The sequence below is a fragment of the Protopterus annectens genome, chromosome 2.part0 (assembly GCF_019279795.1).
Source record: "Protopterus annectens isolate FY-2018-M chromosome 2.part0, PAN1.0, whole genome shotgun sequence".
Taxonomy (NCBI): domain Eukaryota; kingdom Metazoa; phylum Chordata; order Ceratodontiformes; family Protopteridae; genus Protopterus; species Protopterus annectens.
In genome coordinates this window covers 1674169416-1674192755 of record NC_056728.1, presented here as the reverse complement: position 1 = coordinate 1674192755, position 23340 = coordinate 1674169416, and the positions used below count along the sequence as shown (strand labels likewise).

The 23340-nt window shown below is 44.8% G+C and overlaps 1 protein-coding gene across 1 annotated transcript in view; it reads left to right on the top strand.

The window, feature by feature from the left end:
- Window positions 1–23340, top strand: part of VPS13D (vacuolar protein sorting 13 homolog D) — a 3321573-nt gene that overhangs the window by 364674 nt on the left and 2933559 nt on the right. The gene's annotated exons all lie outside the window — the stretch shown is intronic.

Genomic DNA, 23340 nt, shown 5'->3' with positions numbered 1-23340 from the left:
ACTGCATATGAGGAAACTACAATGGTACCTAAAGAATGTATGGTTTCAACACTGTCAAAGTTTGGAAACAGTTATACCAGTAATTCCTTGCCTTCAGCAGGAGTTTCAGTGGTGGGCTCAAGCTTGTTACCTCAACAAGGGACAGCCTTTCACTGAACCCACAGCCAGGCAAACACTGACAACAGATGCATCGGATTACGCCTGGGGAGCACACATGGCAGGCAACTGTATTCAGGGCAAGTGGCCCGCAGAACAAAGGCATCTTCACATCAATCAAAAAGAGATGCTAGCTGTACAAAATGCCCTTATAGCTTTCAAGGACCTGCTGCATCCAGGACAACTACTACTAAAGACAGACAACACTACAGTTATGTGGTACATAAACAAGCAAGGGGGCACTCACTCCTACCCCCTCTGCATGCAAGCCATGACCTTGTGGAACACAGCTCTAAACTATCAAGTTCATCTGCAAGCAGAATTCCTGCCAGGAGAGAAAAACACACTGGCAGACGACTTAAGCAGAAACATCATGGATCCCCACGAATGGGAATTGAATCCACAAATATTCAGAATGATAACACAGAAATGGTGGAGCCCGGACATAGATCTGTTTGCATCCCCAATGAACTGCCAGCTACAGAAATTTTACACAAGGAGTTACCATCCACAAGCAGGGAAAGTTGTTGACCTCTCATTCAGCTGGAAAAACCTACAAGTATACACTTTCCCACCACTACCTCTCCTGCCAAAGGTACTCATAAAAGCCAGGCAAGAAGAGCCAAAGATGATCCTGATTGCACCAGACTGGCCACGCCAGCACTGGTACCCAATCTTAAAGAACTTAGCATGAGGACCACCCTGGATTTTGCCTCAAATCCCACATCTGCCGACTCAGCACAACAATCACATACTACACAGCCAGCTAAAGACCTTAAACCTAGCTGCATGGAAGATTCCTTAGTCAAGCAAGCAATGCCGCTCTCCAAAGCTGTTATGGATGTCATTCTGGAGGCCAGAAGGCCTAGTACCAGGAAAGCCTATTCGGATAAATGGAAGAGATTCTGTGCCTGGAACCAAGCTCATAGCCTTGACCCTCATGTCCCAAACATTCCTCAGATACTACACTATTTAACTGAGATGCTGGACAAAGGCCTCTCTTTCCCATCCATCAAGATCCATGCCTCTGCCATCTCTGCTCATTACAACACGGATCCACCAATTTTCTCTAATCCTTTGCTAAGACAGTACCTCAGAGGGGCTAAAAACATAAGACCGCCCCGTAGAGCACCTACTCCAACTTGGGACCTCAACTTTGTTTTGGAAAAATTAACTTTACCTCCTTTTGAGCCAGCTAACGCAGCAGAATTAAAATATATCTCTTGGAAAACTGCTCTCCTCCTGGCAATAACATCAGCACGAAGAGTTTCAGAATTACAGGCACTAATGGCAGTGGAACCTTTCCTCATTTTCCACCAGGATAGGGTATCTTTAAGAACTAACCCTACGTTTATGCCAAAGGTGGAATCCAGTGTGGCTCTAAACCAAACTATTAATTTGCCAACTTTTTATCCAAAACCACAGAATAAAGGGGAGAGACTACTGCATTCCTTGGACATTCACAGGCAGTTACGCTTCTACTTGGATAAAACCAAAGCTTTCAGGAAATCTGAGCAATTATTGGTAGCATATGCTGCAGGAGCACAGGGAAAAGCCATTTCAAAATGGACTATTTCAAAATGGATAGGACATTGTATACGTTTCTGCTATACACACCATGGGAAACCTGTACCTAGCAGCAGTAGATCTCACTCCACCAGGGGAACAGCCACTTCAACTGCCTACCTCAGAGGAGTACCTACCAAGGATATTTTGGAAGCAGCAACTTGGAGTTCTGTACATACCTTCACCAAGCATTACCATCTGCCTCTATACTCTAAATTCAGAGCTGGCTTCGCCACTGCAGTGCTGCAGGGCCTTATAGCCACCCCTAATGCCTTATAGAACCAGCCACCCTACCTCAGCTTTGGGATTCTACCCAAGTGTAATGACTGCAGCAGTGTAACACAATGAACATAGTACAGTTTTGTACCTACCATAAATGTAGATGTTCGAGTGTATACACTGCTGCAGTCCAGGTTACCCTCCCTCCTTCCCCTCTTACTTGCTGGTACGTACCTATGTCTTCTACCCTTTACTACCTATGGGGAGTATTTGCTGGTAGCTGAAAGTTGTTGTTTGCTTTTCTTATGTATGTTTTATTAGCAATTTGAATTGCCTACCTATTTGGGGGCACCTGACATCTGGGGCAAGAAAAACTGAAGAAAATGGCGTCAGCTGCATCTTATATACCCCTGTCGCACTGACGTCAGGGAGGAGGCGACAGCAACCGACGCCAGATCAAGACTTTGGAACTCAGGCCGACTGGGGAACCGCCTGACGGCTGGATAATCCAAGTGTAATGACTGCAGCAGTGTATACACTCGAACATCTACATTTATGGTAGGTATAAAACTGTACTTTCTTCAAAGACTCTCAAGACCTCTAGAGGGGACTGTAAGAGGTCCTCTTCTTTCTCCAGACCTGGGCCATCTTTTGGTTCCTTGTACCCAAAGGTCCTAAAACCTGTGGGAGCCCTGGCAGCCTTAGCAGCGGCGTAGTCTCTCGCCCTCTGTGCTGACCATGAACAGGATTGTCTCTGGCCCTCAGTGTTCCAAGCCCTTTTTTGGCTAAAGGGGCTCCATCATGTTAAGTAGCTCCCCATTTGTCCCCATCACTCCACAGGCGATGTTGCCAGAGTCTTCTCCTTCCCATTTCTGGTTCCGAGTCTGTCCAGCTTGGAATCAACAGGCAGGTTCTTCATCAAGGAATCGATCCTCCATGGCCCCATTGGTGGCTTCATCCACTCAGTCATCAATGTATCTATGCACAGGAAGACAACTTGGCGTAATCATGTGCTCCATATGACCAGTATACACACAAAGCATATTTTTAAAAATATAGCGGAGAATCAAGTGAAATGTTTATCAAAACTATGCACTAAAGATGAAGCTTTTGAAAAAGAAAAAGAAAGGCTTATTGATAACTTTATGGAAAGAGGATATAATAAAGATTAAGTCATAAAAAGCATGAATAGAACATCAGAGTTAAGAATTGGCAAAGGAAGACCACATTTTTCCTATTGGTTGAGTAAGGAAGAAGATGAGAGGAATAAGAAGGAAAACAAGATGAGATTTTGCCTTACATATAGCAGTGACAGTGCATTCATACTAGAGACCATAAAAAAGAACTGGTCTGTTTTGACTTCAGATGAGAACCTCAGGAGCATTGTAGGGGAAACACCCATTCTTTCCTTTAAGAATAGGAAAAATCTGAAAAGGCTCTTATGCCATGGATATCGTTGAAACTTGGACACAGAACATTCTTCACCCACGGATAAAGTAGGCACCTATAAATGTGGATTTTGTAAAGCATGTCAACATATTAAAACGGATAATGTATTTATACATCTCAGAAGGACTACAGGTTCAAAGGGTTTGCGAATTGCAGGAGCAAAAATTTGATTTATCTTGCTCAGTGCCAACGCTGCCCAGCCTTCTATGTTGGGAAAACAAATAGAATGTTCAAGGAGCATATCCTGAGACACTGTCAGGACATTAGAATTCAGGTAAATACGAATGTTCTATATGGTCATATTAAAGTTAATGGAGACCACACTTTTAAGTTTATGGTTGTAAGCAGGCTAGTAGAAACAATACAAGGAGGGGATCTGGCCAACTATACTGAAACTGAGGAAACAAAATGGATTATGAACCTTAGAGCAGACCAGAAACCTGGATTGAATGAAATTGTACCGCTCAAACACATCTTGAAAGGAAGAGCTTTAAAGAAATAATGCACATGCATTAATCCTGTGTTATTTCACTTTAAAAACTCCAAGCTTTTAGCTAACACTAAGTAAATAGAACATGCACTCTGAGAGGGTGTGTCCATACACCAAAACTTTATTGGTTGATTGAATGAATGAGCTGCAGGAAGCTCTTTTTAAATGAAAGGAAGCTGCTTTTTTCTTTAGGATTTGATAAAGGTTCAATAACCGAAAGCGCTTATCCAGACAGCAGCAGCAGGATTACGTTTTATTTTGTTAATAAAGGAACTGATTTTAACAATTTCAATCATTTTACTTCAGCTTGGGTGGCAGCAGCAGTTTTGCTTTCTACATTTACTTGGTTTCCACACGTACTGCCTTTGGTGGTGAGCTCAGTGAATCTTTTTGTTTCTGTCATCAAAGTTGGTGGGCAGCTTTAGACTTAGATCCTGGTCCTTCTTGCAGAGTCAGATGCAATTATGTCTTATCCCTTCAGGAACAGAAGCCTTCTTGGAACCTCGGGTCCATCACCCTAGTTTCCTCCTTCAGTCCCGGTGAATCCATGGTTTCCATCTTCGGGGTCAGATCAGATGGCTGGGCCATGTCAGGTTCTGACTTTACCTCGGTCTTGTCAACTCTGTCCATGTCAGAGTCAAGTGGACCTCAGCCTGGAGCTATGGCATCAAGACAGGAGTTTCCAAGTCCGCTTTGACAATCCCAGCTTTAAGTTCAACCTGGAGCCAAATTGGAAGATTGGCCTTTGATAGCTCATCTCTAGTCTTGACACTGGGGCAAGGTGTAGCTTTCCCGGGTTCAAACACATTTCTAGTCTCTTTAGATCCCAGGACTGTATGCTCCAGGTGGCCAGCCTCTGCTTCCGCCTTCATCATGGAGAGGATGTTCTGCACTCAGGAGATGGGTAGGTCTTACTCAGTCAGTGTTCCATCCACCACCTCATCTGTGCCTGTGGACAGCCTTCCACCTCCTCCTGAACAGCTCATGCTGGTTGTCTGAAATCCATCCCCCCTTGTGGGACTTCCTGCTTCTTTCCCGCTTCTCCAGCTTCACCAAAGTGGGAGGTCACAGGTAAGTGGTAGTGCAAGATGACGCACCTCTACTCCCATGAGGAGTTCCTCACTGAAGATACTGACTTTGAGAAAAGAGAGGGGTACAGTAAGTCACCGTGTGATGACACCCTGTTTGGCAATCTGTTGGAGCTTCTTCACCAGCATGGTGCTGGACCACCATAGCTCCATCTCCTGAGGAGTTGTCATTTTTGGTCGCCTTCTGTTTGGGCCTGTTCATAAAAAGCCTGATAAAATTCTTGCTCCTTCCAAGGCTCAGCCACATTGGAGTAAGGGTCCAGCCATGGATGCGATTGTGGTGGTGGCCACCATAAAGAAAGAAATCTCTGAGGAGAGTTCCTTGGTCCATCCCCCGGACAGAGAATCTCGGGCTTTGGACTGTTTAGGAAAATGACCTTATGCCTCAAAGACATTCACTTTGAGGACACTCTACTTATCTCACTTGAAATTATTTCAGAGTGACCTTGTGGCTGACGTTTTGAGGACTATTAATATGCAACAATCTGCAGAGGTTCAAAAGGCAATAAACTTGGCTGTCTACTCTTCAGTCAGTTGTCAACGTCTACATGTGGCTCATTTCTAACACAGCTGATAGAGCATTCAAAGTGGCTGGCACTTGCATTGCCATGTGACTCCACACTTTTATACAGCTGTGCAACTTTGCGGACTGCATCAAAACATCTTCTAATGCCCCTTTCGATAGCTCTTCCTTGTTTGGGTCTAAGATTAATGCCACTCTTACTAGGAGTGAGCAGGTTGGGAAGATGCTGTCCACAGTAAGCTTGCGTTTTGAAACCCATCAGCGAACCTTCTGAAGGAATCTGAATCAGGGCATATGTCTGTTTAAATCACAGCAGCCTTCCTAGGATGCTCCTTCTGAGAGTTCCACCTAAGGTGGGGGTGGGGGGACCATAATGATTGCCGTTTATGGGACAAGGGTGGTCTGCAAAAATCAGGCTTCCACTGAGCTTTCTTTGGTGAGCCCTTTCAGTGATCCTGAAGAGTTGCCTGACTGCCCTGTCCTGGAGGCCGTCAGGAGGCACTTGCCTCTTCACCCAGAAGATTGAGAGGCCATCATTTTAGACATGTGGGTGTTGAGTCATTTAGAGGTTATAGATTCCCATTTTAGAAATTCCAGATTTAGGTCACAAACATCTCTCAGATGTTCCATCACATCAGAAACTATTTGGCAGTAGTAGATATTCAGATGCTGCTGGTAGATTGAGATATCCATAGGTTCCACCAGACCACAGAGGATCCGGAGTTTGGTCGGGGTTCTTTTTTGTAGAAAAGAAGAACAGGGACCTCCTACCTATTCTTTATTTGAGCAAATTGAATTGCTTCATGGAACAGACCAAATTTCTGGATGGTCACCGTGCCATCCATTTTAAGTCTGCTGAGGAAGGATGATTGGATGTGCTTGATAGACCTCAAGGATACCTGTCTTCATTTCAAGATAGTCAGGTGCTGCAGGCGATTTATGTGCTTCTGGCTGGGGGCCATTCATTATCATTTCAGAGCCCTGCCATTCAGTCTCAGCAGCACCCTCTGTGTGTTCACCAAGTATATGGCAGTGGTTGCCCCTGGCTCCGACTGCAAGGATTTCAGATCTTTCTGTACCTGGACAAGTGGCTCCTCACTGCCCTCACAAGAGCATCCTTCATCCTGGCCAGGGGTACCTTATTCCATTTGTGGGGCCATTTAGGGATAACTGTCAACTTCAAATTGAGTCTACAGCCAATCCAGGCATGCATTGGAGTTCATAGACTACCACTTGGATACAATCAATCAGATTGCGTAACTCCCAAGTTCCAGAGTTATCAGTCTTCGATGCCTGGTGATGTCTGTGTTTGCTGTTGCAAAATCCCCAGCTCATGCGATTTTGAAACTTTTGGGGTACATGGCAGCTTTCGTACGGTTGGCTCCCTTAGCAAGGTACCACATGAGGTCTCTGGAATGGACTCTACCAGTACAATGGTCCTATTTGACTCATCCAGTTGACTTTTCCTTCAGGTTGTCAAAGGTGTGTCACGATGAAACTCTGTGGTAATTACACTTCCCCTTAGTGACCATTGGTAGACGGCGTGTTCTTCCCAGTCATGTGGTCATGGTCACCATGGATATCGCCATTCTTTGGGGGCGGCATTTCAAATGGAGGACGATTCAAGGATCCTGGTTGTCTCTAGAAGCCAACTTTCACATCAGTGTCCTGTGGATGAGGGTTGTCGTCCTTGCGTTGCAGGCTTTTCAGGATGTCCATCCAGCGGTGTGATTTTGATTCAGACAGACAATATGATCATTGTCTGGTATCTGAAGAAATTTAGAGGCACATTCTTATCCACTTTGTCGAGAGGCTATGAGGGTTTAACAGTGGGTGATCTCATCTCAATGGTTTCTGATTGCAATACACATTCTGAGGAGATCCAACATTCTGGCTGACAGTTTGAGCAGGAATATTCTTCTCCCTCTTGAGTGGTCTCTGAATCTGAGAGTAGTGGCTTGGATTTTTTGGCCCTCGGCCACTCTAATTGTGACCTGTATGCTGCCTTCTCCAAAACCAAATGCAACAGCTATTATGTCTTAGTTCCTCCTTAGGAGCAAATCCCCCAGAGATGCTGTTCTGTATGCTTGCCACTAGGTCTCCTTATACGTATATCCTCCAGTTCCCCTAATAATGAAGTTTCTTCAGAAGTCAGCCCTTTGCAGATAGACGGATTGTTGTAAAGCCCTTCTGACCTTGTCAAGTGTGGTTCCCTTTTCTGTGGCCTCTTCTGCGATACACTCCTTGGGTTCTGGATCCCATTCTAGATTTCATTTCCCATCCATTGGGTCTGAATCCTCATAATCGGCAGTCCTTTAAGTTATCTGCATGGTTGCTCTCGTTCCTTTTATAGCCAGGCATCTCTGGCTGTCTGATAACATTGTGCATATTTTCTTCTTCTCCCAAAAGCTATCTACTAGGTAAGTGTATTTGAGTAAATGCGGCTGTGTAGCCATGTAGGCGGAATTTCAAGGGTTGAATCCTTTTTCTGCTTCTTTCGAGTATGTTCTTGATTTTCCTTGCTGAAATGTTTAGTTTGGTTTACAGTTCCCCTATGATCAGAGTACAAATAGCAGCCATTTCTAATTTTCATGTTGGTAAGGGTAATGATGTTCTTCGTGTTTCACTGTTACAGTCATCACATTAGGGTTATCCCTGCCAGGGTAGCCCTTGGCTGGCCCGAATACCAGAGGCTTAGTATTTATGCGTCGGTTGCTATCATTTTAGGACTGACATTAGGTCGTCAGTAGTATAAAGTAAAGCAGCCGACGACATTACATCACTCTTTCTTGCCGCAGAGCCCAAAGCAGAAACAGTTTGCACGAGTGCCGGTCGGCCGCTACCTGAGTTTCATCTTCCGAATTGAAGCTGAAGTCTTCTAAAGCTAAGTACCCTATTGGGGATCCTTTTTTCTTGCTCTAACCGATGTCAGAAAAAGTTAACAATTGTCTCGCCTGTGGAAAGCAAATACCACACTGAGACTTTCATTCTTACTGCGTCACTTAATTAGGCCCAGACCACGACGTCCCCCACTGTCGCTTTTGTGCTTTGTTCAATGCCAGAACTATACATCTTCGAGCCCTTATTGTAGCTAGATATTTTCGCTTACAGTCCTCGAATTCTGTTATGGCTTCGGTAAGCCATTCGACAGCAGATCTTCTGAAAAAACATAAGGATAAAGACAGAGACAGAGACCGCACAGGTACAAACCTACCGATGACTCTTCCATTAAGCTTGTCGTCAGTTCTCTGGTCCTCAGTGAGGTGCTTTCGCAGCCCCTGATGCCCGCTTTTGTGGATTCGCAGGCAGTTACCGAGACCCTTTCAGAGTCCGGTATGCCGCAAAACTCTTCTTCGACTAAGGATCCTGCGGTTGTCTCTCCTTTGGATGCGTCTGGAGCTGCTGAGCAGGCATCGGCTTCCAAGGCACTACTTCGCACTACCAATTCCCGACACAAACCGATGACTTATTTCGCGTCTACCATTCTTTCGAATACAGCAGAGTTTCTAAGGCCCAGGGTACGAACCACACCCAAGAAACCGATGACCCATTCTCAGGCACCTGCTTCCTTGCCTCAGTCTCAAATGCTTAAAATGGCGGAAGACCTTATCATGCTCATCAGGGAAAGCCAAGCTACCCCTTCCAAAAGAAAGAGCTCTGTCCCCAGTAGTTTTGTCTGAACAGGAGTCTGATGAGTCTAATGCATCTGAATATGAAGACATGCAACCCCTTCCTGCTTACGAGGATTCTCATGCAGAGGATTCCTTTTCCTCAGCTTCTCCACCCGAGGACTTTTTCCTTTGGGGAAACCCTTCATACCTTAAGGGTGCATTTCCAGTTGGAATGTCAGGACTTCCCTCAGTCTAAAAAGAGACTCAGGGAATTCTTAGATTTTCCACAACACAGACCCCTGGCCATTCCCTCAGTCCTGGATGTTGTTTTCCTGGAATCCAGTTTAACTCTTGCACCCAGAAAACCTGACAGGTATTACAGAGTCCCTGACTCACACAAATTTATTTTCAAAAATCCTACTGCTGACCCTGAGGTAATTTCTCAAGGGCCTAAAAGTATTAAAGCAAACTCTGCTAAGAATCCCACCCCCTCATATTGGGATTCCCAAGCACTAGACAGATGGGCTAAAAAAGGTGTTACTACTCTTGCTATCAGAGCACTAAATTGTCAGTTCCATATGCTAAAATTTCAGCAACATAACATGGAACTCCTCAAACAAAAAGTGTCTTCCTTTCTTGCTTGTGCAGAACTAAAGAGTTATAAGAGTTAATGCATTCTGCAAGTCAAGTAACTCAGCACACCTGACACTGTGGTTTTGACGCCCTAGAAGCTTCTTGCAGGGCAGCAGTCACCAGTTCTGTCCTTAGAAAGCATGCATGGCTTAAGGAACAGCCCTTGCCAGACCATGTTAAATCTAAATTGTTGGATGCACCCTTGCACAAAGACAACTTATTTGGCACTAAGGCAGAGGAGGTCTTAAAAAAGATGGAAGAAAAAGCTAAATCTATGCAGACAGTTAAGGATTTCTTACAGGTACAGCCACCCAGGTTCAGTAGGCATTTCCCCTCCAAGCACTGGTCCTGTCCTGCTCCCACCAGGTCAGTGCAACCCAGACACCGTGGAAGCAAACTCCTCCCCGTGACAGCAGCCACAGGGAATGCAGAGATCAAAACAGTGGAATTCCACTTCAAAAACGGGGAGTTCTAAGCCACCCCCTCATGGCAAGAACTCACAATGACTCTCCTCCACCACCCCCTCCATCTGCCCACCCTTACCCCTAGGAGGAAAACTCTGCTTTCACACTAGCACCTAGGCCACCATTACCAGCGATCGCTGAGTCCTCAACATAGTGTCCCAGGTATACAAATTTTCTTTCCACACTCTTCCAACCCCAGAAGGGTTCCCAGGTCTTCCTCCAAACCAGTGGGCAGAGGCGGAAAAACAAGTCCTTTCCCTGCCCTCTATGAGGGCAGTAGAGCACGTTCCTGCAGAACAGAAAGGCCAAGGTTTCTACTCCAGACTTTTTCTGGTAGTCAGAAAAGATGGCACCTGGTACCCCATCCTCAATCTATCCATTTTAAACACCTTCCTGATGATACCAAAATTCAAAATGTTCACCCACCATCAACTGCTACCCATGCTCTCCAAGGATGCTTGGCTTGCCACCCTAGACCTAAAAGAGGCCTACCTCCACATTCCTATCAGGGAATCATGCAGGAAATACCTATGTTTCAGGGCACGATCTCTGCACTATCAGTTCTCTGCACTTTCCTTTGACTTATCTACTGCTGCAGTTTTCACAAAATGTCTGGCTCCGGCCAGTGCCTTTTGCAGACAAAGGAATATCCAAATTTACCCATATTTAGACGACTGCTTAATTCAGGCAGTCAGGAAAAGCTGCTCAAGCATCTGGCCTTTGTAAAGTCTGTACTGACCTCCCTAGGGTACACTGTCAACAAAAAGAAAGCCAAACTAGTACCCACCCAAAGGATTATATTCCTGGGAGCAAGCCTGGACACAGCATCCCAGATGGCATTCCTTACACCAGAAAAGCAAACTTACCTGACACCTAATTCTCTCAGCTAGCCACCAGACCCCAGTTATCTTGCAAGGAAAATCCTGCAAGCTCTGGGGTTTATGACATCTTGCATTCTGTTCATTCCATATGCCCAACTGCATATGAGGAAACTTCAGTGGTACCAAAAAAGCCTTTAGTGTCAACACTCTCAAGACTTGAAAACTCTTATACCCATGTTACCTTGCCTCAGGAAAGATTTTCTTTGGTGGGCAGCAGCATGCTGTCACAAGAGACTACCCTTCTCACCACCCCCTGCCAACCAGACCCTGACCACAGACGCATCAGACTATGCCTGGGCTGCACACCTGGACGGCAGGTACATACAGGACCAATGGAGCACTCAGCAAATCCATCTGCACATCAACCAAAAAGAGATGTTCGCGTCCAGCACGCATTGACAGTTTTCAGGCCCCTTCTCTCCCCAGGGGCTCTCCTGATCAAAACAGACAACACCACTCTTATGTGGTATATCAACAAGCATGGAGGGACTCACTCCTACCCTCTTTGCAGGCTGGCCATGACCCTTTGGCACACAGCCTCTGCCATGACACTACACCTGTTAGCACAATTCCTGCCAGGTTCTATAAACTCTATGGCAGATCACTTAAGCAGAAATCTTCTGGACCCACACGAGTGGCAGCTAGGCAAAGGAACCTTCGCCCTAATAACTCAGAAATGAGGTACCGCGAAGGTCGACCTCTTTGCCTCCCACAGCAACCATCAGCTCAGCAAGTTCTGCACCAGGGAGCTTCACAACATCTTAATGATATTAGGAACAGCAAGCTTACTAATGCACTAGCCAAGCATGTTTTAGATTGTGGAAACCAGCACAATTTTAAATTTTTGGTTTTGCAGAAAATGAATGTGAGTTTTAGAGAAGGTGACATTAACAATGAAACTGAATATGCTGAATTAAGGTGGATAGTGGACTTTAAGGCATACTTATCACCTGGCCTTAACAGTGTTGTGTCCTTAAAACCTCTCTTGAAAAAAGAGGGTTGCTTCACTGATTTTTAAAGAATTTTTATTGGTTGTTGGTTTTATTTAAACCTTGTGTGCTAATGTATTTGTGTATTAAGGTCTGATGAAGGGGATAGCCTCGAAAGTGCTTACCTAACTTTTTGTTTTGGAATAATTTTCAAGTATTTTATTCTCCAGCCTACAAGTCTCTTTACTCATACTTATATTTATATTCTTGTGTTCTTGGTTCCACCATCTCTCTACTTCCTACATGCCCAATTGCAGACCCTCAGTTAGGCAGCTTGGCTTATTATCTAACCATTGATCAGTCTGCCAACCTCAGTAAACAGGTATTAGATATTAATGCATGAGGCCAGACTCCCCTAGCACTAGAAAGTCTTATGCTGACAAATGGAAAAGTTTCTGCACCTGGATTCAGGCTAAGGGAGCCGATATGGCACAGCCCTCCCTCCCTCTCATCCTGGATTACCTAGCTGACATGCTACACAGTGGTGTCTTTTTTTCCTGTGTTAAAATTCATGCCTCTGCTATCTCTGCTCATTTCCCCACTGAGCAGCCCCTTTTCTCACACCCTCTGATCGAACAATTCCTAAGAGGGGCTAGCAACTTGAGGCCACTCAGAAGAGCACCTACCCCAGCATGGGACCTTAACTTTGTGTTGGAAAAGCTCACCCTGCCCCCCTTCGAACCGGCATCTTCAGCAGAGTTAAAATTTCTCACATGGAAGACGGCTTTTCTTCTGGCCATCACTTCAGCCAGGAGGTTCTCTGAGCTACAAGCACTCATGGCTGTGGAGCCCTTCATAATCTTCTATGCTGACAGGGTTTCCCTCAGGACTAACCCATCCTTCATGCGCAAAGTGGTGTCCAGTGTGGTTCTCAACCAATCCATTCATTTGCCCACCTTTTTCCCTAACCCAAAGAACAAGGGGGAAAGGATCCTGCACTCTCTAGATGTGCACAGACAGCTCAGATTCTATCCAGACAGATCTAAATAATTCAGAAAGTCTGATCAATTGCTGGTTAGCTTTGCTGCAGGGGCAGAGGGCAAAGCCATCTCTAAACAAACAATTTCTAAATGGATAGCACGCTGCATCCATTTCTGTTACAAGCAACATGGAAAACCTCCCCCTAAGGGGGTCAGGACTCACTCCACCAGAGCAGCCTCCACCAGTGTAGCTTTCCTCAGAGGAGTCCCCACCAGGGACATCCTGGAGGCTGCCACCTGGACATCTGTTCACACTTTCACTAAACATTACCACCTGCCTATCTTCTCCAAATCCATGGCAGGCTTTACCACTGCAGTCTTGCAGGGCATCCTAGCCAGGCCCTAGTATCCTTGACTGCCTCCACCGTTTTCCTTAGCTTTGGGAATCAACCCAAATGTGATGACTGCAACAGTGAAACATGAAGAACATAGTACAGTTGTGTACACTTACATAAATGTAGATGTTCGAGTGCATTCACTGTTGCAGTCCTGGTTTCCCTCCCTCCATCCCCCTCTTCTCTCTCTCTCTCTCTCTTTACAAGGGACATTTTGGTATTTACTTTCTACTGGTGGGGTTCTTCCACCATAACCTGGCTCCCACTTCGTGACTCCTGACAGTTATGGCAAGAACAACTGATGTAATGGCGTCGGCTGCCTTTATACTACTAATGACCTATCATTAGTCCTGAAGCAACAGCAGCCGACGCAGAAATACTAAGCCGCTGATATTCGGGCTGGCCGAGGGCTACCCTGGCAGGGATAACCCTAATGTGATGACTGCAACAGTGAATACACTCGAACATCTACATTTATGGTGAGTGTACACAACTGTACGTTCCCTTGACTGCTCTAAAAATTTCTAAGACCTTTCTCAAAGGTGCATTTCTTCTGTGTCCTCTCAACCAGGATCCCATCCCTCCTTGGGATTTGCCTTTTATATTGTAAGTCCTTGCAGGCCCTGCTTTCAAACCATCTGCTATCTCAGCCTAAAGTTACATTGGAAAACCTTGTTTCTGGTGGCTGTTACCTCAGCCAGGAAAGTTTTTGGGCTACAAGCTGTAGATTCTTCACCTTATCTGGTGTTTTACAAAGATAGTGTCACTCTGCACCAATCCTTGCTTTCCTGGCAGGGTTAATTTGAATGGATCTATACACCTTCCTGTGTTTTTTTTCTAATTTTTGAATAAGGGTGAATACTTGCTGCATTGCTTGGATGTGCATAGACAATTGAGATTTTAGCTGGATAGGACAAAAGCCTGTAGAAAATCCAGCCAGCTGTTCATTTCCTTTTTGTAATCCAGATTGGGCAGACCTGTCTAAAGTGATGTTATCTAAGTGGCTGTCAGACTGCATTTCCTTTGTTTATACCTTGAACATCAAGATTTCCTTTGTTTATACCTTGAACATCAAGACTTTGCATGGGTAAACCTAAGGGTCACACTGCTAGAGCTATGGCTACTTCTATGGCTTTCTTTTCCAGAACTTCTGTGGGTGAGGTTTGTCTAGCAGCTACTTAGGTGGGCCATCACACCTTTGTTTCTCACTACAAGCTGGATATTTAGTCTAGGTCCAGGGCTGTCTTGGCTCCAGAGTGTTGCGGAATATCCTTCCTTAAATCCCCCCGGGGGGGTTTGCGTGGCTGGGGACTCTGTCCCACAGACTGAAGGCAGACGGAGAAGGCAACATTAGATACAAAAGTAATGTACTTACTATAATGATATACTAATGTTGCCTGTGTCCATCTGGTTGAACCCCCCCCCTCCTTCTCCCAGCTTTTTTGTCTAGAATCGGTGCCTAAGGTGACTGCATGTAAGAGGCTCATTGTTGATTTTTCTTGGGGTCCTTTGCCCTTTAGGTGAGTAAGGTAATTAAGGGCTAGATTTAGGTGGGGCAAACTCAATCTGCAGTATCTGCAGGGGAGTGGGACATTGTGGGTAGGGGAGGCAGAACCCAATGAGTTAAAGTCTTGAGGATTTGACTGGTGTCCGATCCGATAACCCACAGATGGAGACAGATAACATGGATTTAATGTTATGGTAAGCACCTAACTTTTATTTCCCAAGTACCTCTTTCTTCCTTGTCACACCTCCAACATTTGCCTGAGGAAAAATTATTTGGAGTCTGCTTGGGGTATAAATTCTTTGGAGTCTGCTTTGGGGTATAAAAATTATCTATGCAAACATTTTCAGGCAAAAGTCCCAAATCTTCTAGATTTTGTTGCATATTTTGGAGATATACATATGTCCTGTCATTTTTTTCTTTGTGAATTGCATGTCTAATCTGTCTTCCCAAGCTCTTCTGACAGCTGTTGTTGGATTACTATATTTTATATACCCTACTAATTATCCCTTTTTAGCAACAGCTTCTGCTCTAGATTCAGCTAAAAACGAAATCAGTGCAGGTCTTTCATTTAGAATTTCCCTATCCACTTCTTTTTGTCTGTACTCTGATACCAATCCCTGATAGTGAAGGCAGTCACTTGCCTGCAGTGCAAATATCTTCCTGGCCTCTTCCCATTCTGTTACATTTCCTTCTCTAATTATTTGTTCCTAATACCTTAGTTTCTTTGTAAGCTTCCTCCAATAAATTTCAGCCCCCTCTTGTTTATTCTCTGTATCCCTAATTGCAGCAATCCCTATTGGCAGAATCTCCTTTCTCCATTCCTGTGTTGACTTAGTTCTTAACATACATTCAGCTACTTTTTAAATATATTTTGTATGATGGCTGCTGTTCTTTTCATGGATCTGTCCATTCTTTCCGTATTTTTTTTTAATTACCCCCTTTGCTTCAACATCATCCCTTTCCAATTTGAATTGTAGCTTTCTGCTTTTACGTATAAGAGTCTTAACTGTGCAGTTCTAAAATATCCCTTCTAATCAAGGTCAACACTTACACCACACCACATGGAAGACATAGCCTTCCAGAACACACACCAGCACTGCCTTCACATAAAAACACAAACTTTTTGTGATGAGGTGTGCCACATAGAAGGATTTCCTGACTACTGTGGTGATGTGATTGTCAAAGGAGAGACTACTGTCAACCTGTGTCCCAATGTCTCTTATCACACTTTTGGTGTTAAGTAGACTACCACCTATGTGGTAGTTCATGGATACAGAGTTTTTACTAAAAGGGATGACAATGCACTTTTTGACATTGAGCTTTAGGCCATGGCTTTGACACCAGGCATATGTCTCAGTGAGGCCCTTTTGTAGGATGTCCACATCATTAGGAGATTCGATTATGGCTCCTAGTTTGCAGCCATCTGCAAACTTCATTAGCCAAAGACCTTCTGTGTTAGCCTGTACTTCAGAGAAGTAGATACCAAACAGGAGAGGACCCAGGACTGAACCCTGTGGTACTCCACTTGTCACTGGTCTGAAGTCGGATTTGGAGTCTGCTACTGTCAAGGTGTGGGTTCTGTTAGTGAGCCAGTTGGCAACCCATATTGTGACATAGGGATTTATACCTAGTTTAGTGAGTTTATCTGGTGTCGAAAGCCTTGGCGAGATCTAGATAGGTTGTGCGAACCACCTTACCCTCATCTACGGTTTTGGTGACTGCTTCAAAGAAGTCTATCAGATTTAGGAGACATGATCTGCCTTTTACAAACCCGAACTGGGTGGGGTCCAGAGTTTGGAGATTACCAGTGTCTTTCTTTATAAGTTCCATGATGATATGTTCCATGGCCTTGCAGACCAGGCTTGTCAGGCTAATGGGGCAGTAGTTCCTGGTTTCCATGGTGGATCCCCCTTTGTGGAGTGGGATAACCATCTCTGTGCGCCATTCAGTGGGCACAAAGCCTGAGGTGAGGCTATGATTGAACATGGTACTTAGGTGGGGTGCTAGTTCATTCTGTAGTTCATGTAGAACGCAGCCTGGGATGTTGTCAGGTCCCATGGATGCTGTATTCATGGCTTTGGAGAGTGTGGTTTTTACCTGTGCAGCCGTGATTACAGGAAGTTTGCATTCTTCCGGTATAGAGATGGGACCTTTAGGGGGTGAGAGTGAGGTAAAGTTAACACTGAACCTATCTGCCAGGATGTTGGCAATATCAGTTGGTTCTGTATATTTAGTGCCATTGTGCTGTAACTCAGAGCAGATCTGAGTGTTGCCATTGAGATTCTTGACATAGCTATAGAATGCTTTGTGGTTGTCTTTAGAAACAGTGTCGATTTTGTTTTTATAACTAACTTTGGAGAATTTTATGAGGGATCTCAGCTTCTTACTGAGGCTGACCAAGGAGTTCCTCCAATCATGGGAATCTACTCTTTTTTGCAGCAGTTTCTTTTTCTGTTGTAGAGTTTGTTTATGGCAGGGGACCACCAGACTGGCTTCCTTATTTTGGAGGAGAGCATCTTGGTTCTGTTAGGGATAGCACTATCCATGCACTCGTGTAAGTGCTTATAAAGTGCATTTGTGTAGGATTCAGCAGTCGTACCTCTGCTCTCCATCTGCATGGGTGTCGTGAAGTTTTCCACTTGTGTCTTAAGAATCGTGAAGTTGGCTTTGGATACATTTTTTACGATGTTTTCCCTAACTGGGGCTGGGGGCGGGATGTAGATGTGTAGGGTGATTAGCTTGTGGTCGGATCTGACCAACGAGGAATTGACCTCTGGTGTGGAACACCAGCCGCCCATGTTGGTAATGACCAGTTCTGGGATATTCCTGCCCCTGGTGGGGGTGTGGATAAGTTGATCTAAGGCGTTGGAATTTGTGAATTCCAGAAAACGTTGAGCAAAAGAGTTGGTGCATGAGTAGTTTTCCCAGTTAATGGTGGGGTAGTTGAAATCGCCCATTATTAGGGTGTTAGGTTGTACTCTAATATTTTCCAGTATATCAAGAAATGAGTAGTGGGATTCCTGGGGCATGGTGGGGGATCTGTAGCAAGCTGCAATTTGGATTGTGGTCTTGCCCAGAGTTAGTTGCACTTCGATAATATCGGATGCACTATGCTGAGCAACTAGGCTGGAGGTGTGGATATCCTTAATGAATATGGAAACACCTCCGCCTTTAGTGTTTTGGTCCAAGTTAGGTGGCAGAAAGGTGTGGTATGAATACCCTGGTAATGCAGGGGTGCTCTCTGGAGCCTTGAACCAGGTCTTTGTCACTGCACAGATGTTGATGTTCTCCATTTTAAAGGAAGTCTAAATCTCAAAATGCACTTGGTCGAAGCACTCCTTAAAATGGAGAACATCGACATTTTGCCTTAACAGTGACCTGGTTCATGGCAGCAGAAAGCACCCCTGCACTACCAGGCTAGAACTCATTCCATACCTTTCGGCCACAGAATTTAGACCAAAGCTGCAAAGGTGGTGGTGTTTCCATATTCATGAAGAATACGCACACCTCCAGACTGGTAGCCCAACATGACGCATCTGAGATACTTCAGGTGCAGCTAACATTGGGTAATGCAGCGGTTCAGGCCGTAGCCTGCTATAGGTCCCCACCCATGTTACAAGACTCGCACTTCACTTTCCTAAGCACCCTGGAGAATATTAGGGTCCAATCTAACACACTTATACTGGGTGACTTCAACTACCCCTCCATTAACTGTGAAAACTACTCATGTACCAATACACTTGCCCAGCGTTTCCTGGAATTCATTAATTCCAGTGCCCTGGAGCTCTTTCTTACCCCAACTAGAGGTAGCAACATCCTTGACCTGGTCATTACTAACATGGGTGACCATTGCTCTGCAATGAAAATGAAAATGAAAAGAAGTCAACTTCTCCCTGGTTAGATCCGACCACAAACTAATCACCTTGGAAATCCACATCCCCCCATGCCCCCCGCAAAGGTAACCACCATGAAAAACCCTCTCCAAAGCTAACTTTAGGCTACAGTTGTGTACCTACCATAAATGTAGATGTTCGAGTGTATTCACTGTTGCAGTCATTACAATTGGGTTATCCTGCTGGCAGACTACCTGCAGTCGGCCTGAATTCCAAAGTCTAGGTCCGGCATTGGTTGCTGTCGCCTGCTCCCTGACGTCAGTGCGCCAGGGGTATAAAAGATGCAGCCGACGCCATTTTCTTCAGTTTTTCTTGCCCCAGATGTCAGGTGCCCCCAAAAGGGTAGGCAAAAAATATGTCAATAAAGCATGCATGCACCAAGTAACAAGTTTCTTTCATCTACAAGCAAATACACCATATAGGTTGTATAGAATAGAGAAGTACAGAATAGGTTTAGCAAAAATAAGGAGGATGGTGGGTGGGTAATCTGGACTGCAACAGTGAATACACTCGAACATCTACATTTATGGTAGGTACACAACTGTACTATGTTCATCATGTTTCATTGTTGCAGTCATTACAATTGGGTTGAATCCCAAAGCTAAGGTTGGGAGCCTGGTACTAAATAGAATTAGGAGCGGCTATGAGGCCCTGCAGGACTGCAGTGCCAAAGCCTGCCCTGGATTTGGAGTAGCGTGGTAAATGGTAGTGCTTTGTAAAAGTGTGCACTGAACTCCAGGTTGCAGCCTCTAAAATGTCTTTGGTTGGAACTCCTCTGAGGAAGGCTGCTGAAGTGGCTGCTGCTCTGGTGGAATGTGGCCTAATGCCCTTAGGCACTGATTTGCCATGTTGCATAAACTAATGCAGTGAGCTATCCACTTTGAAATAGTCTGCTTTGAGATAGCCTTTCCTTGTGATCCTGCAGCATATGCTACCAGTAATTGCTCAGTCTTTCTGAAAGCTGTGGTTCTGTCCAAGTAGAAGCGCAGTTGTATGTGTATGTCCAAAGAATGCAGAAGTTTCTCTCTGTTATTCTGTGGGTTTGGATAAAAGGTAGGCAAATGAATAGTTTGGTTGAGGGCCACACTGGACACTACCTTAGGCATAAATGTGGGGTTTGTCCTTAGAGAAACCCTATCTGGATGGAAAATGATAAAAGGTTCCACCGCCATGAGTGCCAGTAGCTCTGAGTCTCATCTTGCAGAGGTTATTGCTAGGAGCAGAGCTGTTTTCCATGATAAAAATTTTATATCAGCTGTAGCGGCTGGCTCAAAAGGAGGCAGAGTGAGTTTTTCCAAGACATAATTGAGGTTCCATGCAGGTATTGGTGATCTCCTTGGAGGCCGTAAGTGTTTGGCTCCTCTGAGGTATTGCCTTAATAAAGTATGAGAAAAAATAGGTGGCTCTGTATTGTAATGAGCTGAAACGGCAGAGGCATGAATCTTAATTGATGAAAAGGATAGGCCTTTGTCTAGCATCTCAGTTAAGTATTGCAAAATCTGTGGGATATTTGGAACAATCATGTCAATTCCTTGTGCCTGGTTCCAAGCACAGAATCTCTTCCATTTTTCTGCATAAGATTTTCTGGTACTGGGCCTCCTGGCCTCCAAGATAACATCCATCATCGCATTAGAGAGAGGTGTGTTTTGAAAAGCTGCATTATCCGCCATGCTGCCAGATTTAAGGTCCTGAGTTGGCTGTGCAAGATCTGATTGTTTTGTTGGGTCAGTAAGTGAGGAATTTGAGGTAATGTCCATGCTGGGCATTGAGTCAAGTTCCTTAGGATTGGGTACCAGTGCTGGCGTGGCCAGTCTGGGGCAATCAGTATAATTTTTGGCTCCTCTTATCTGACCTTTAGGAGTACTTTGGGTAGGAGAGGCAGTGGGGGAAAGGCACATTCTGTTAAGTTCTTCCAGCTGAAAGATAGAGCATCCACTCTCCATGCTTGCTTGTGTTAAGTCCTTGTGCAGAATCTCTGTAGTTGGCAATTGTGAGGGGAGGCAAATAGATCTATGTCCAGGCATCCCCAAGTCCTTGTTATCATGTTGAAGACATGTGGATCCAATTTCCACTCGTGGGGATCCATGAGGTTTCTGTTTAATTCGTCTGCCCAGAGTATTTATCCTTCCTGGCAGGAATTGTGCTTGCAGATGTACTTGATAAGTCAATGCTGTGTCCCACAAAGTCATGGCTAGTCTGCAAAGGGGGTAGGAATGTGTGCCTCCCTGCTTGTTTATGTACCACATGACTGTAGTATTGTCCGTCTTTATCAGTAGTTGTCCTGGATGAAGTAGTAATGCTGTGTCCCACAAAGTCATGGCTAGTCTGCAAAGGGGGTAGGAATGTGTGCCTCCCTGCTTGTTTATGTACCACATGACTGTAGTATTGTCCGTCTTTATCAGTAGTTGTCCTGGAAGGCTGTCAGGGCATTTTGAACAGCTAGCATCTCCTTTTGATTGATATGTAGATGCATTTGGGTTGTGGACCATGAACCCTGAATACATTTTCCTGCCATGTGGGCCCCCCAGGCATAATCCTATGCATCTGTTGTCAGCGTCTGTCTGGCTGGGGGTATGGTGAATGGCTGCCCCTTGTTGTGGTGACAGGCCTTTGCCCACCATCGAAACTCCTGTTGCAGGCAGGAAATGAGTGTAATTATTTCTTCCAGGCTGTGGCAATGTTGAGTCCAAACACTTTTTAGATACCATTGTAGTTTCGTCATATGCAGTCTTGCATATGGAATTAGTAGAATGCAGGATGCCATGAAGCCCAAAGCCTGCAGAATTTTTCTTGCAGTTAACTGGGTGTTTGTTGCCAACCTTTTGAAATAAATAGTCAGTTGCCTTTGTTTGTCTGGCGTGAGATAAGCCATCTGGGCAGTTCTATTTAAGCTTGCACCCAGGAATATTATCTCTTGAGAGGGTACAAGTTTTGATTTCTTTTCGTTTACTGTGTACCCTAGGCATGTTAGTAATCTTTTTACAAACGCCAGGTGCTGTAGTAGAATGTGCTTGTTCTCTGCTTGAATAATGCAATTACTGGTGTCAGACATTTTGTGAAGACCCTGAGCGCAGTAGATAAGCCAAAGGGCAGTGCAGAGAATTGGTAGTGCATTGAGTCAGCTATGAATCTGAGGTATCTACTGCATGATTGTCTGATTGGGACATGCAGGTATGCCTCTTTTAGGTTTAAAGTTACAAGCCAAGCCTTCTTGCCCAGCATGGACAGAAGCTGCTGCAGAGTCAACATTTTGAATTTTGGAATATCCAGGAATGTGTTCAGAATAGCTAGGTCCAGTATTGGCCTCCAGGCTTTGTCCTTTCTGGGCACCAAGAAAAGTCTTGAGTAAAATCCTTGTCCCTGCTCTTGCTGTGGTACTTGCTGAATGGCCCTCATGTCCATGAGGGATGAAACTTGTTTTTGTGCCTCTGCCCATTGATTTTTTGGCAGGTCTGGCATACCGTTTGCCCTTGGCAGGGTGTGAAAGTGGAACCTGTAACATTGTGACACTATGTTCAAGACCCATTTGTCCTGGGTGATTAGGTGCCAGTTTTGAGAAAAAAGTGCTAGTTTTCCCCCTAAAGGAGCTGCCAGAAGGTAAGTGCTTGGCGCTGGCAGGGTGAAGTCATTGGGACTGGTTTCTGTATGACTGTGATTTGTCTTCAACACTTTTGGAGGTAGAAGCACCCCATTGTTTAGACCCGTATGAGCCTTGGGGCTGGGATCTGCCTCTAGGGCATCTGTATCTGCCTCTTTGTGGCCTGTCTGACACTGGAAAAGGACCAATTCTTTGTAGGCCAGTGTCTGCTAAATCTTGGAAGCTGTACCTGTAAGAAATCCTTGACTGTTTGCATAGATTTGGCTTTGTCCTCCATTTTCTTCAACACCTCTTCTGCTTTAACACCAAACAAGGTATCATGCTGTAATGGAGCATCTAATAATTTTGCTTTAACATGATCGGGCAAATTCTGTTCTTTTAACCAAGCATGCCTCCTAATGACAGAACCCGTAACAGTGGCTCTGCAGGAGGCCTCCAAAGAATCAAAACTACATTGTAAAGTATGCTTTCCAACTTGTTCAGCTGCATGCAATAAATCCTGCATTTCTTTATTTTCTGCACATTCAGAATTTGTCAACATTTTCTGTTTAAGCAGTGACATAGTGTATTGCTGATATTTAAGCATATGAAACTGACAATTTAAAGCACTTATAGCCAAGGTGGCAGAAGTGTAAATCTTTTTTCCCCCATCTGTCCAGTGCCCTGAAATCTCTGTCAAAGGGGGTAGGATTTTTTGCAGTGGACGCCTTGACCCCATTGGGACCCTGAGAGATAGTTTCTGGGTCAGCAGCAGGGTTTTTAAAAAGAAATTTGTGGGCATCTGGAACCCTGTAGTATCTGTCTGGCTTAACTGGAGCTGAAGGTAAGGAGTCAGGAGTTAGACTGGACTCTGAAAATACATCATCTAGAGTGTCTAGCACAGGTGGAATAGCCAGGGGACTGTGCTGATGCAGTAAAAGAAAGTCTCTGAGCCTTTTCTTAGATTCTGAATAATCTT